The sequence below is a fragment of the Cuculus canorus genome, chromosome 11 (assembly GCF_017976375.1).
Source record: "Cuculus canorus isolate bCucCan1 chromosome 11, bCucCan1.pri, whole genome shotgun sequence".
NCBI classification, from domain to species: Eukaryota; Metazoa; Chordata; class Aves; order Cuculiformes; family Cuculidae; genus Cuculus; species Cuculus canorus.
The window spans coordinates 4,628,800-4,642,708 of record NC_071411.1 but is presented as its reverse complement, the minus strand read 5'-3'; the positions used below and the strand labels follow the sequence as shown (position 1 = coordinate 4,642,708).

At 36.9% G+C, this 13,909-nt stretch overlaps 1 protein-coding gene across 6 annotated transcripts in view; it reads right to left on the bottom strand.

Moving 5' to 3' along the window:
- The window catches only part of CACNA2D3 (calcium voltage-gated channel auxiliary subunit alpha2delta 3), a 364,238-nt gene that overhangs the window by 43,481 nt on the left and 306,848 nt on the right, over positions 1-13,909 (bottom strand). The gene's annotated exons all lie outside the window — the stretch shown is intronic.

Sequence of the window (13,909 nt, the reverse complement as noted above, 5' to 3'; positions counted from 1 at the left end):
ATTTAAAATTAAACAGGAGGAAAATCAGTCCTAAAATAAAAAGGGAAAGTAAGCCCTTAAAAAAACCCACAAATAATTAAATCGAAGACATCACACAGTCGTATTTTAAATCATTTATAGTTTGGCTAAACAGGAATGTACCACTCATACAATGTGAAGAATACACAAGCCAAGCATCATTCAAATTGTGTATGTCCCCATAATTAACATGAAATAACCACAAAGCAAACATTTTTCTGATCACAACTATCTCAAATTTATATTATATTGATAACACAGACACAGCTGTAGGAACACACACTATTTCTTTTATCAACGGGTTCTACTTCAGCCCCTTACAGCTCCTTCATGTCAGCTTTGAGGATACAGAATTGCTAGGATAAAGAATGAACGGGGCCCTAATGACTAATCTATAGCCTTCGAATAACATTTTTTCTTCACAAAAGGTAGAATTTTTAAAGCCTTGAAAGTGTGAAGATCTACCTGCGAGCAAATTCACCGCCGTACCGCTTTGTTCAAAAATGAGCAAAACCTTTAAAAAAATGCAGTTGTTTTGGAAAACCGAAGAAAATTTTGTTTTTTTCATTCTTCCTCTAGGATGCACAGCACGGATCATTTAAAAACATACTTACATTTAGATTATTTTTGCTTGCTTTTGCAAATGTGCACACGCTCATATCATGCATATATTTTATTTTGCACTAGCAGGTAGGAAAAAAACACGTAAAATCAAATCTGTAATAAACTGATACAATGGGATGCGATATTACATAGTTTACTGCTATCTATAACTCATGGACATTTTTGCTTAAGAGATTAAGTAGAGAAATCAATTTATCCTTTTCAATAAACTCTAGAGGAAACTCTCTCCAGCCGCATTTTATTAGCTAGGAATTTATTTTACAGTCAATGAGAAGATGCTATCTGACAGTCATGCAGCACATGTTTTCTTCATCTATTGTTTGTCTTTAGGTTCATTCCTAGAATGCTGTGATCTGCACATCCCAACCCCTTTTGCTGAAATGAAGGCAAACCACACATTTTCAGGAACACAAAGGAATCATACTGCTTCTGGACATTGCATTTGAATTGCCAATCTCGTATTACATTTCTAACAAACCTTTTACTATTTTAAGAATTAATATAAAGCCATTTATACCAGTAAAAGTCATCTTGATTTCAGCAAGCAAAGCTTATGCCTTATTTTCTGCATGTTATCATTCTCGCTGAATTCCCTGAATAAAGCCACATGATCAGCATTTAGCTACACAAATAGGTACCTTGCTGAATCAAGGCCCAGATTTCTAACAGCCTAAGGCTCCAACATGCAAAAATGTCATCTTTTGCAGACTTCAGAGGAAATCAATAGCTTTCTGATTACAGAGGATCAGACTCGTTTTCCAGAAGATACAGATTGAACAAGCTTTCTAAGCAAGAAAAAATTAAGATCTATAGACCCGTGGAGCTGTATCTTTCCCCAAGCGATGTTATAACAGCATCTTCTGGCTAATCTATTGTATGGCTGAAAAAATACATTATCAAAAGTGCGTTTAGACTTTTAAAGAAGCATATTTCCATAAGTGCTAATACAGCGTTGCTATTAACTCCTACTAATTTCTATGGTTCCACGACCAAGCAGATTCCTAATCTGTTTAACTACGCCTACAAGCCCTCCAAAGCGCTTGTCTCCAATTCTGGATTCTTATAAACTCACTCATTCATAAACATTAACAACTTCAACCACCCATCATTACTACAGAGCACCTGTCAACAACGAATCTCAAAATACTAAATGCAGTTAAGTCTTAACATTCTTATTTTATTGCTGGGAAAATGATGCACAATGAACTGAAAAGCAGACATCACACAAAGATCTGATGGGGGAGTTACAATAGTGGGATTTAGAATAAAACAAAGATGTGTGCTCTCTTCACTCTTAGCAGGATGCTCTGAGGATATAAGTACTGGGAAGTACTCAGGGCCGGGAGCTCAAGCCTGCTTAGTATCAAGACAACCACGAAGGAAAACAACTACTCAGAACAGATCAGGATCACTTCTATCCACTGCAACATCTCCTTGCTTAAGTTAATGGACAGAAACACAGGGAAAGCCTTCCTCAACAAATTACTTCCTTGCACAGAATTACAAGAGCTTTTAGGCTGTCAGTAAAAAGAATCATCTCTTAATTAAAATAAGAGACAAAAATAGATTAGAATGATTTATTTCAGGCAAGAGAGGAGCTAAATTTCCCTATAATCCTGGCAGAGGGATTCCAAATACATAATTAAGGAAAAAGTAGTAAAAGCTATAAGGATTTCCATTCTGTGAAATACCTATAGAACTACTATAAAATAGCACTGGGTCAGCAGGGTTAAAAAAATATCTTAAGACCATTCCTCTTTCCCACAGAATATGGTATAGACTAAGATTCTTTCTCATACATGAAAGATGGTCAACATTTTGAGGACACTTGTGCCTCCTATTTCTGAATGGAATTATCTCAAATGAGGTTTAACTTGGCTTCAAAATAAGAAATCCTGGAGACAGATTTGTAGCAGGATTATTTTTTTTATTATTTATATCACCTTTGTGCATTAAGCTCAGAATCCTTAAGATTCCCTCCTTTCTGCCTACTCGTATTACCTCTTAATACTATCTTTTAAAATATCAAATAAATGTGAAATATTCCAGAACACTTTTAACTACTTAGAAAAAATTAATGGCACTTCTTTCGTTTATACTCCAAATCTGTTTCAGTTCAAAATCTGTCTTCAGTTTCCAGCTCAGCCAAAGAATGAGATGTTGAATATTACAACCTATTGCATAATATTGAGAAATAGACACCATAACTGCCAAAAAGTATGTATAGAATAGATTAATGGAAGTCTCCCACCACCAAAGATGATGCCCTTAAAAATATTCATAAAATATGTACTGTAATTATGAAGAAAATGTACCCCTCGATTCCAAGAAGTCTTAGCTAATAAATTAGAGGTATTCTAGCAGGCACTCTCCTACAGTAATGTAGTTATGCTCCAGTATCATCCAACATAGCTATATTCCCAGTGATAGTAATTCTTTCATCACATGCAGGATATATAAAAAATACGAATGAGCATTCGTCAAATGTGCACTTGCCAGACTCCTTCCAATCCCGGTTTCAGTTGCACAGTAAAATGCAGTTTCACCCTTCCAAACTTCACAGTTCATTCAGTTTCCTTCTTGATCTCAGTGATCTTTTCCATTCTACCCCTACTTTCCTCTTCTCACCCCAGTCCATTTTCTTACAGTTCCTCCCTTCAAAGAAATGCCCAGATTTTTCTTTTAATATGAAAAGAACCCTAGTTTTATTATCCATAATGTCTCAACCTGATTCAGACACTGATCACAAAAAATGTCAGTCTAACACTTTAAGTCTGCCTCTACTTTAGCATCCTGAAAACACGAGCTTATAATTGGAAGCGTTGGGCAACCTCAATACTTGCTGGTGGTAGCAGGCATCTTCATAATGAACTGTTATAAGTAGCTTGTGATAAAAGTGTAAAATTGACAAAAATCTGGGCCAAACTATTGCGTAGTTGTGCACTTCCTTCTGTTTTTCTTATAATAAAGAATAGTTCCTGCTTCAGACAAAATAAGATACCAGTTTTGCATCGGTTTAGATACTACTATTGTTCAGAAACTGTCCTCCACCATGTGTTTTTTTCTTGGGGGTTCTGGGTTTGTTTTCTTTTTTTTTTTTTTTAAGTTATTATTGAGCTCAGTGAATATTTCTGATGTTCTTTACAACATTTTTTGTAGCTTCTCTGACATTAAACCTCCTTGCCTAACCCCACACTGTGCCTACTGCATATTTAGGTACCCTTATTTTGATATTTCCCAACTCTTTTAATATTAAATACATTTGAAATCCATGTAAATGTGCACCTACCTTCTCCACCCAAATTTGAGCTACAGTGCCTCAGTTACATTTACAGATTGAGTTTTTATAAAAAATGAGGGTTTTATTAACCTAAATACAATATAAAATATAAAAAAAAAAAACCTCAAAGTGCAATTCATCACAGAATTTTGGATTCCAAACAATATTCAGGAAAAAAAATCCTGTGTTATTACTGCTATCTTGCACTTATATGCTCATCATCAAATAACTGGAATGACAGCACATACGCATACATTTGTAAATCTTATACAATTATAACTTTGTTAAGGGAGACATTTTTCACACGTCATAATACATCCTAAGATTTTAGCAACACAAAGAATCCTTCCTTCATCAGAGCTATCGGGATAAACACGTAAATGAATGAATTTTTCTTAAATGGACAATGGAAAGCTGAAGTTCTGCCTCAAACTCAGAAGTACACATGGACCTCAAATTTGCTCTTTTCTTCCAGAAGATTTTTAGAATTAGTGGTAGAAGCAGTCCGCTGAATGGAAATTCCGAAGATACAGGGAAAGCAGTGGCAACTGCTATTTCCTGGAGACCAAGCTCAAGCAGAAAGGGAGGAGATATAGGGAACTTGACATGAGGCCAGACTGAAAGGGGAGCAGGATGATGATTGCTGGGAGGCTGAAGTTCATCCATACTCAAACCACCAGGGAAAGCTGAAGGGTTTGGTTTCCAGCCAGACCCCGACAAACTGAACTGCGGAGGGCAGTCTGTGAACATCATCATAAACCAGACTCCCTTTGACTCCCTGACACATACCTTCCTTCTGGAGGACTAATGAAGTAGCAGCAGGAGAGGGAGGAAACTCAAAGATATAAATTGAGTGAAAACATAAAAAAATATAGATGCTGTTGACTGAAAGTTCATTGCCTTTTCAGAAGACTGCACTGACGAGCTTAGAGGGAAACAGGTTATCTGTAAATTATCATTCAGACAGTTGCACTGTATTTCAAACTTTACAAGATAGCAGCTGATATTCTGCCAACACTCTAACAAAGGGCTCCCACAGAAATCTACTCATTTACCTTGCGATTAACTTTGTGTATAAGGAGCACAGCTCAAGTGAGCTACTTTGGAATCCGCGTGTGACCTGGAAAATAGCTAATGTGCAGGTCAGGCACTGTGGGACAGAATGACAACTTTCTATTATGCTTGATTACTTACCATATTTCAGGAAAAATAACAAATTGACACCTTCAGAACTGCTACACAGAATCATAGTTTGGGTTGGAAGGGACCTTAAAGATCCTCCAGTTCCAACACCCCTGACATGGGCAGGGACACCTTCCACCTTCCAGATGGAGCTCTAGAGAATGCAAAAAGTTCTCAAATCTCCACTCAAAAAAGGACTTCAGCAAGAATTTTCAGAAATTACGTTGTCGTATAGAGGCAAACCTATTATTGACTTACAAAGAAAGTTAGCATTCCAAAGATCAGATTTTAATAGCAGTTGCGACATATACCAAAGTCAGACCGATACTGACATGATTTCCAGAAGCACTTATTCTACACTACAATCAGTAAACATCAGGTAAGGGTCATTCTGAAGTCTCTGTGTACTCCTAGGCATCAAAATAACTTTGAAATACTACTTTCCAAAATGCAGACATTTCCAAATCGATGAAGGTTTTCTTGGAAATGTTGCTATAACACATTTTATAAAACATTTAATTTTCTAACAGGGTGAATTCAATCAACTCTGCATTTTACTGCTATTCTACAAACAAGGATGACAGAACCTTTTTCAGAATTCATAAATATTCTCAGCACATCTATAAGGGAAGCAAAGTTTATCTCCTCCATTCTTTCAGAGTACAGAGCTGATATACCCCACCATAAAGAAAAAAGCCCTTTTTCCTTTCATTAAAAAAAGGAAATCAAACACACACATTAGAGATGCAGTGAGCTATAAACAACTTCAATAAAGTACATTTATACAGATTTATTTTAAATTCTGATCTTGATTTTTGTGTTAAAAATGGTGTACTGACCATAGAAGGAAAAAAGAAAAAGGCCCCCTACATATTTCCCTTTATACTCCCTGCTTTTATGTGCAGTTAGAAAGCATCTATAAGGATGGAAGGCTATTTATACCATGCTGATTACATAACTAAATCTCTTTTGCATTTAATTCAATCAGTTTAGATTTTGGTTCTGATTACGATCATACCCACAATTTCAGGATTTTAACTGAGTTTCCATGGAAACACTATATGGCCCTGTTTCTTTTTAGACAAGGCTATGCGCGTTTAACAAGTTTGCTGAGAACAACATGTTTTGTTTAAGTTACATTAGCTGGAGCCAATATTTCCTAATTACATTACCAGAAGAAACATTTACAGCAGTACTTTTACCATGGGAAACCCACCACCGTTCAGCCCATCCTAATCTCTGAAAACCAGGAAACATCAGCACTGCCATTTCTTAAAATGTGTTAACTGGTCTTATATCTACAAAATAACCTCTTCTATTAAATGACAACTTTGGTCTTGTTTTACAGTCTTCATATATAAAGACATTATGCTGTGGCATCTGGATGTTCATGAACCTTCCATCAGAGAACATCTCCCTGTGAGGACAGGGTGGTCCAGTGGCTAAAGCACTGAACTGGAGTTAGAAGGCTTAGGATCTGCTCCTTGCCTTGTTGCGCGATCATGGCCAAATCACCTTTCTTTTCTGTGCTCCATTTCCCCATTTCTGAAATGGGAGGAAGGATATTTCATATTCTATGAAAAGTTATTTGAATTCTAGGAATAAAAGCAGTAAAAGTTAAGCATTCTATAATCGTATTCTAGATAAGGGTGCAATCTGGAAACAAGCATTCCAACTCGCATGAAGGAATCTTGGGTGAGAAAAATATGGCAGGATTTTATCTTTACAACTGTAAGACAGAATGGGAAACCTTTTATCCAGAAGCAAAGGTCAGTCTTCCAAAAACACTGGACCTACTGTTCTTCTGAAATAGGTAATCCTTAACTCTAAAGTTAAGAAAGCAACAACATATAAAAGTATGACCAGCTGACAGTATACGGTAGAGTAAACAAAATGTTTAGTTTCCATGGAAAAGCCTGCATTACAGCTCCTTTCAGCTGCACAAAATACAGATGTTCACTTATGTGTCTATGTTTGGAACGCGACATCTCCAAATCATCACGGACTACTAATTACAGAGAGAGCTCTCTGATCTTTCTTCTTTCTAAACAGTTTATAGAAAAGAAGCTTGTAGCAGTAACCAACGAAAACCTATTTAAGATCTTACTGACACTAAAAAACAGAGGTATGGAAATTATTAGTTCACTAAACTAGCCACAGGATGCAAAACGTCAACTACTAAAAGCAATTAGCCCACTTCTATCAATGAGTACTTTAAGAAACAGAGAAGCTAGCAGTACTATTCCTTGAACACACAAATTCTTACTCTGCTGAAACACACAGATGGAGAGAAAATGGACACTGAGCAATATACTGTCATTTTGAAAAAGGAAAATGATAAAAAGTCTCAGCCAAAACATGACTAACCAAGGTCAGCCCTGCCATTATGTTTCAAAATAACATACTGCAGAAGGGAATGAAAGCAAATAAAGAAGATCAAAATACACTCTTTTTGACCAAGACGGCTACAGTTCTATGGACAGAGGAACCTCAACTAGGTTGTGAAATACTTTAGCATCACTCAGTGGTGACAAAGCAGAAGTCAGACATACATACTGAAGACAAAAAGATGAGATCAACATGTAAATTTTGCCTAAACTTTAGGGCTACTAACCTACCGTTATGCAGTATTTTTCCTTTATACCTGCTCACAGGCATTCCAACTGTTGTTATAATTTGTTATCCTCTCAATTAATACATATGCCCAACCCAGAAAGTTCATCCTTCAGCATCTTAGGGGACAGTAAAACATAAACCACAGTTAAAAGCCTGCACACAGCTTTGGTTAGCAGAACCAAAAATTACGCATAACACGGTGTTATGACTGTCAGGACTTCATCATTTATGCCAATCTCACCAAAATGTTTTCCTTCTTAGCAGACAGCATGTCAGCCATTTGGTATGATCCTCCCAACAGTTGTATTAAATATCAGTAAACAATTTTCCTTTCTACTAAGTCACAAAAAGGCAAATACATTCTGCAGATACTTTTTATATTGCAATCAATATTAAAAAAAATATTCTATTAATAAGAAAGTAAACCGTAGAATGAGGGGGTTTTGTGATTCTCAGCATGATAAAAGAAACCAAAACAGCCATATAGTCCAAACAGACCAGACAATAACAAACAGGTAAAAAAGTGTGTAAGAACAGTGAAAATATGGTGTTCTTCAAATATTTAAATATTTAGTGTCCTTTACTTGCCATTAGGTTATCCCATACGTTGCTTCATTACTGCTGGTATAAACTGCACATATATATAAACAGGGTTTCATTAAAGCTTCTTTTCATATTCCATTGCTATAGGGTTGGAGTTGGTTTTTCCTTCTTTATTTAAATGCCTGTTGTTTTACACCTGCATAAATTTCCTCCCAGGGCATCTGAAATCCTTTACCATCATCCCAATATTTCTCTCTCTCACATTACACTTCAGAATCAACTTCTATGACTTTTAAGAGTTATGCTTACGTCACAGGGATCAGGAGGTTTAAATTTCAGTACCTATTAAAGGAATTTAATTATCCTAGCAGTTCCATTTGGATACACTGTTACTGTTTCTTTGCTAATCTACACCAGATTTTCCACTATTGTAATTCTTATTAATAAAATGCCCTCTGAAAGAGTTTCTCTTTTCTTTTCTTTTTTTTTTCTTTTGTTTCCTTTCCTTTCTTTCTTTTTCTTTCTTCCTTCCTTTCTTCCTTCTAAGAAATCGAATCTCTCAGTGGCCTATTTTACAAATTCTGAACAGAACCATCATTATCCTTTATACTAGCTATGTTTCCCAAGTATTTATCATATCTGAAAAGAGCACAACTAACTAAACTTGAGGGATGAGATGTCTCTCTATACACCTGCATTACCTTATCACTACATTGACAACATTCCGAGGAGAAAAAGGTATTTTAAAAAAAACCTTGGTGATTAAAATCTGCTTACAGTTTAAAAACAGGAGTTGGGAAGGTGGGAAGGATAACAGCATGCTGTGTGATCTTGACGATATTGACATACGCAGAAGGTTTTTGGCAGCTGCTGCCATAGCAGTTAAATCAATAACGATGAACCAGAAACCCAACGAGAACAAAGAAACAGAAAAAGCAGCAAACTATATACTACCTTGTAAAACTTACTCGCTATCAAAATGAAGAACATCAGTAGGACGTATAGGTACCCGGCTTGTATTTATTTATTTGAGTTATATGGAAAAAGTTTACAATATCCTTACTCCACTTGTGAAATAGTCCCATAAGCAACGGACACTCACATTCTAGGTTCCATTCATCTATCAAATTCAGAGGTCTTCTAGTTACAGCTGCTTCATACCAGTATTGAAGAGGGTTATGATCTGGTATCATGCACATTACAGTGTAGTTGGCAGATAGTAAATCATATTTCACCTGCTGCAAGACAAGATTCTTTTCAGAGTTACAGGCTACAAGTTTTTCTCCTGCAGAGAAACTTCATTAAAGGGAAATACTCCATCAAAGCTTGAATTCAAAGCTACTGAGCACATCAGTCCTTATCCAATAGAATATTAGTACCTTGCCAAAATTAATGAAAAACTTTCCCATGCCAATTTCCAAAGTGTTGCAAGAATTACAGAAGTTCAACTATTTGAGTCTCTAATGCAGCAAATGTCACCCCTGCTTCTTCAAGTTCTAGTGTTCAAGCAACCTCTAGGCAAAGAGAAAGTCCTTATGAGCCCATAAATGCAGGAGTTCCCAACACTTATCACTGGGTTTTACTTAACTGTTATGATTTACCTTAAAAGCACAAAACAAATTAATGAAGGCCTTGAATCCCTTCTAATTTACTACCTACCAAATGATATTGTAAGGCTGGTGCTTGAGCATTTTCCAAGTAAGCCTTTCTCACTTTAATATATTTATGCTCATTTTGTTATGGGGAAAGGAGTATGAGCCAATCCAACTCTTGACTACATTACATTAGTGTTACACTATCACAACCAGTGGCTGACTCATCTACCTAATGGATTGAATGTCTTACACGACTTCATTGGAGCAAACACTTCCTCCTAAGAAAACCTGCAAAGAGTTGACTCCAACAGTTGTCTACAGATTACCGTCAAAGACCTCGATATTAACATTAGAAGAGTTTTCCAGTACAAACCAGGCAAGTGATCTGGGAATGAAGAGAGTTCTGACCTAAACTGGAAGGTGCTTAGGATGGACAGCCCCAATAACGTTATCTGGCACAACAACACACATCTCACCAGTATTCAGCTTGCTGCAACTAGCAGACAGTAAGTCTGCTCAACCATCCCTTCCCCCACTGTAAATTCCCCCCTGCAATGCAGTACGCTCCAGTTCATCTCACCCACTATTACATCTCATACACTGGCCTCTTTCTAGAGGTGTCAGAGGAAGGTGTAAAAATTCCCATAAATAATAATTATGGAAAAAAAAAACCCTCTGCCCACAGGGAAAGACTTTTCTCCATAACTCGTGTCATTAGCGGTTGATTAAAGCCCTTAAGAGTGAAAGTTTATATCCCTACTAAATGATTTTTTGCCCCATGAGGTAAATACAGCTCCAGATTATATATGAATCCTACTAATCTTTTGGCCCAGGCATAACTTCCAACAATGCGTTTCACAGATTAATTATGCATTGTATAAACAAGTACCAGATGTATCTACGTAAGGCAGAACAAGTGACCAAAAAGAAGAAAACTTGTCTCTTTCCCTCAAAGTCAGTGATTCAAAATACAAAATCTCAACTGCCTGCCTGGTCCGTTATTTCTAGAGTTACAATATATTGTTTCTCACCTTAAACGGATACCATCAAACAGTTCATAACAACCGCCAATGACAGACACAAACAACTTATTAGATATCATAGTGTCTCCTTACGCTGTGTGACAACCAAGGTTCGATGTTGTTAAACTCTAGCTGGTGTTCCTCTCCCCTTATCCTACCTAAGCAATAAGAAGTCTGAAGAAATCCACACGCTCACCTCTTCTGGGAAAACACGGCCAACTTTTTAGGTTATAAATGTTTAGGTTATAAGTTTGGTTTGATTCATTGGCTTATGCTGCTCTTGTGAAACGTAGGCAGAAGTAATACCCAGGGCCTTCCTCCAATTTTTGTCAACTTCTGAAAACTTAGACCCTTCCCAGGCAAAAGCTGAGAGGGTCCTGAGTTCTCAGGGTAGAAGGACTGCCTTCGTAGAAAGAAAAGAAGGAGGAATTAGTGGGTTTCTTATGTCCTGTCATCTTTGCACATCTTGCTCATAGCTGGGAAATGATAAGATCTTTTTCTCCAAGATACAATACTGCATTTTTTAAGTGCCAGCTAAAGGGGTAGACTTCTATCAATGGAGGTATGGGCTGTTTCAATAACAAATATGAATTCTTTTTTGTCCTGAACCAAAATGAAAAGGAGTCTGCGCTCCCCACAGTTGCGTTTAGGGTCTTCAGCAAGAGCTTAGCTGTTTTACCAATCACAGGTTTAATAACTTCCCACTCAAAAGCATAAGGAAAATAAATCTAATAAACAGAATGTATAAGAATTGTCTGCTGTGGTGTTAGGAACATTTTTTTTTAATATAAACATGGCAGTAAAGTATTTTCTGGCAACAGAGATAGGATATTAGTTCATTGGGCTATTTACAATGGGAAGCATATCCTGTTACAACAAGGCACAAGTCAACTTAAGCAGTCACAATAACACACAGTTGCTGTACCACATCAGACAACTGAAAAGAATCTTGATGGCTGTTCAAAAGGCCAGAAGTAGAGTAGATTTCATGGTTATTCTCTTTCTGGCAAATCTCTACCTGTATCACAACTGTAATTTTCACCACATCAGACTTCTCTGTCATAACCAAAGTATTATTACTAATCAATGGGAATAGGACATGGATTATAGGTTGGGGAAACTTCTGTTTACAAAATACGTGCATTCAGAGAACTCAATGAAAAGAAAAAGTAGCCACATCTACATGAAAAGCAAATCGACAGATTTAATAATACGTTTCCAAATCTGAACTCGGCATGAAGATTTAAAAAAGAGTAATAACTCCTTATACCACAATTCAGAGTACATAAAACAACCTCTGCATTATTGTTGGAACTGAACCTCCCACAGTGCTTAACTTTCGGTGACCTTGTCCTACCAAGATCTCTTTAATATGGCACATGCTAAAAATAATACAATTACAGTAGCAAAGACTTACCTAAAATAAAAGAGGCAGTTAAGAGACATTCTTTAAGCCCTCTGCTAAATGACACAAACTGCTGTGGGAGCTTGTAAGCCCACCTGGTTAGCAAACACTAGTTGAGAAGGAAAAACAACCTTAAAAATAAACCTTTTGAATTCATGAGCCAAAGTAAAGTTTCTTTGGCTCATGAATTAATAAAAGAATTTAAGAATTAATAAAAGCATTTAAAAGCGTGAAAAACAGTAACATATTCGCTAGTACCCCCTGCAATACAATCAAAAGTCACAAAAAGGGCTATCATTGATACAAGGGATGAGTTGTTGCAAGGACAGAGGGATGTAATCTCACGCAACAAGTACCTGACCTAGATTTGTTCTTCGAAAGAGCAAAGTAGAGTACCTGCAGCTAGCAAAGCTACACCTTCTAAGGAAGATGATGATTTTTGTAATAGCCCTTTTTACATTTACATTTGTTTTCATTTAAAAGATTGACTGCTACTATTTAAGACAGACCCGTTTACTACACTAAACTGCAGACTTCCATCCTGTATCAGGATAACACGTCATTCTTCAAAAGTGTCAAGGACAGTACAGTCTGCCATTCGTAGCAAAAATCCTAGTATCCTCGAGATGAGCAGTCATGTTCACTTTACAGAATGTCAGTTGTTCTACATTCTCCTTCTCCACTCAGTAGTATTCACTGTTCCTTTGGTATCTTGACTGGTGTCAGAAAGAATTCAGCAAAACATGTGATAGTAACAGTTACAGCCTGTCTTTTGTGGGTGAGGCTGTCAGAGATCCAAACACAGACTTCCAGTAACTCAAACGTAGCTATGGAGAAGGTGGGCTTATTTTTTTCACAAGGGTGGATGGCAACAAGACAAGAGGTAATGGACACAAGTTGCTCCAAGGAAAACTGCATGCAGGTCAAAACCATGAATGCTGAGAACTGCTACATATTGGAATGGGTTGCCCGGAGAACTGATGGAACCTCTTTTGCTGGAAATACTGAAGTCTCAGCTTGACAGAACCCTGGATAACCTCTTCTAAAATCCTCCTTTCAACAGCAGTTTGGACCTGATGATCTCACTGCCTATAGACTGTAAGTTTTGCCCTAGAAAGTGAGCTTTGTGTGACGTTTTCAAAAGCACCTGAAAGCAAAATTTAAACCCAAGAAATCTATGCAGCGTATAAGAATAGTTCTGAAAGCTTGTGATTGCACAACTTCCCTCTCCACAGGACAGCTAACAGATGGAATGATCATATGGCCTTGAACGTTTCTATTATATACCAGACCTCTCATTCCTTTAAACACCTTTGAGTTCCTTCATGGTCAGAAGTCATTAATCCTTTTATCGTTGCAAATGGTACAGTATGAATGAATTATACTCAAGTAACAAAGAGACAAGTCAAGGCACCATATAAACACACGAACTACATTTTAATATCATCTGTCATTTCTTTCCAATATCTTTGAAAATAAATAAATCTGTTCAGTATTCTTGGTGACCAGGCCAGTATGTATGTCATTTTTATGGACGGAGCCAGCAGTCCTGCATTCCCATGCAAGAAAATCCTGTCAGCACAGCTAATGGATGTCAGATGAATAAGCTTAGAAGAGCAAACAA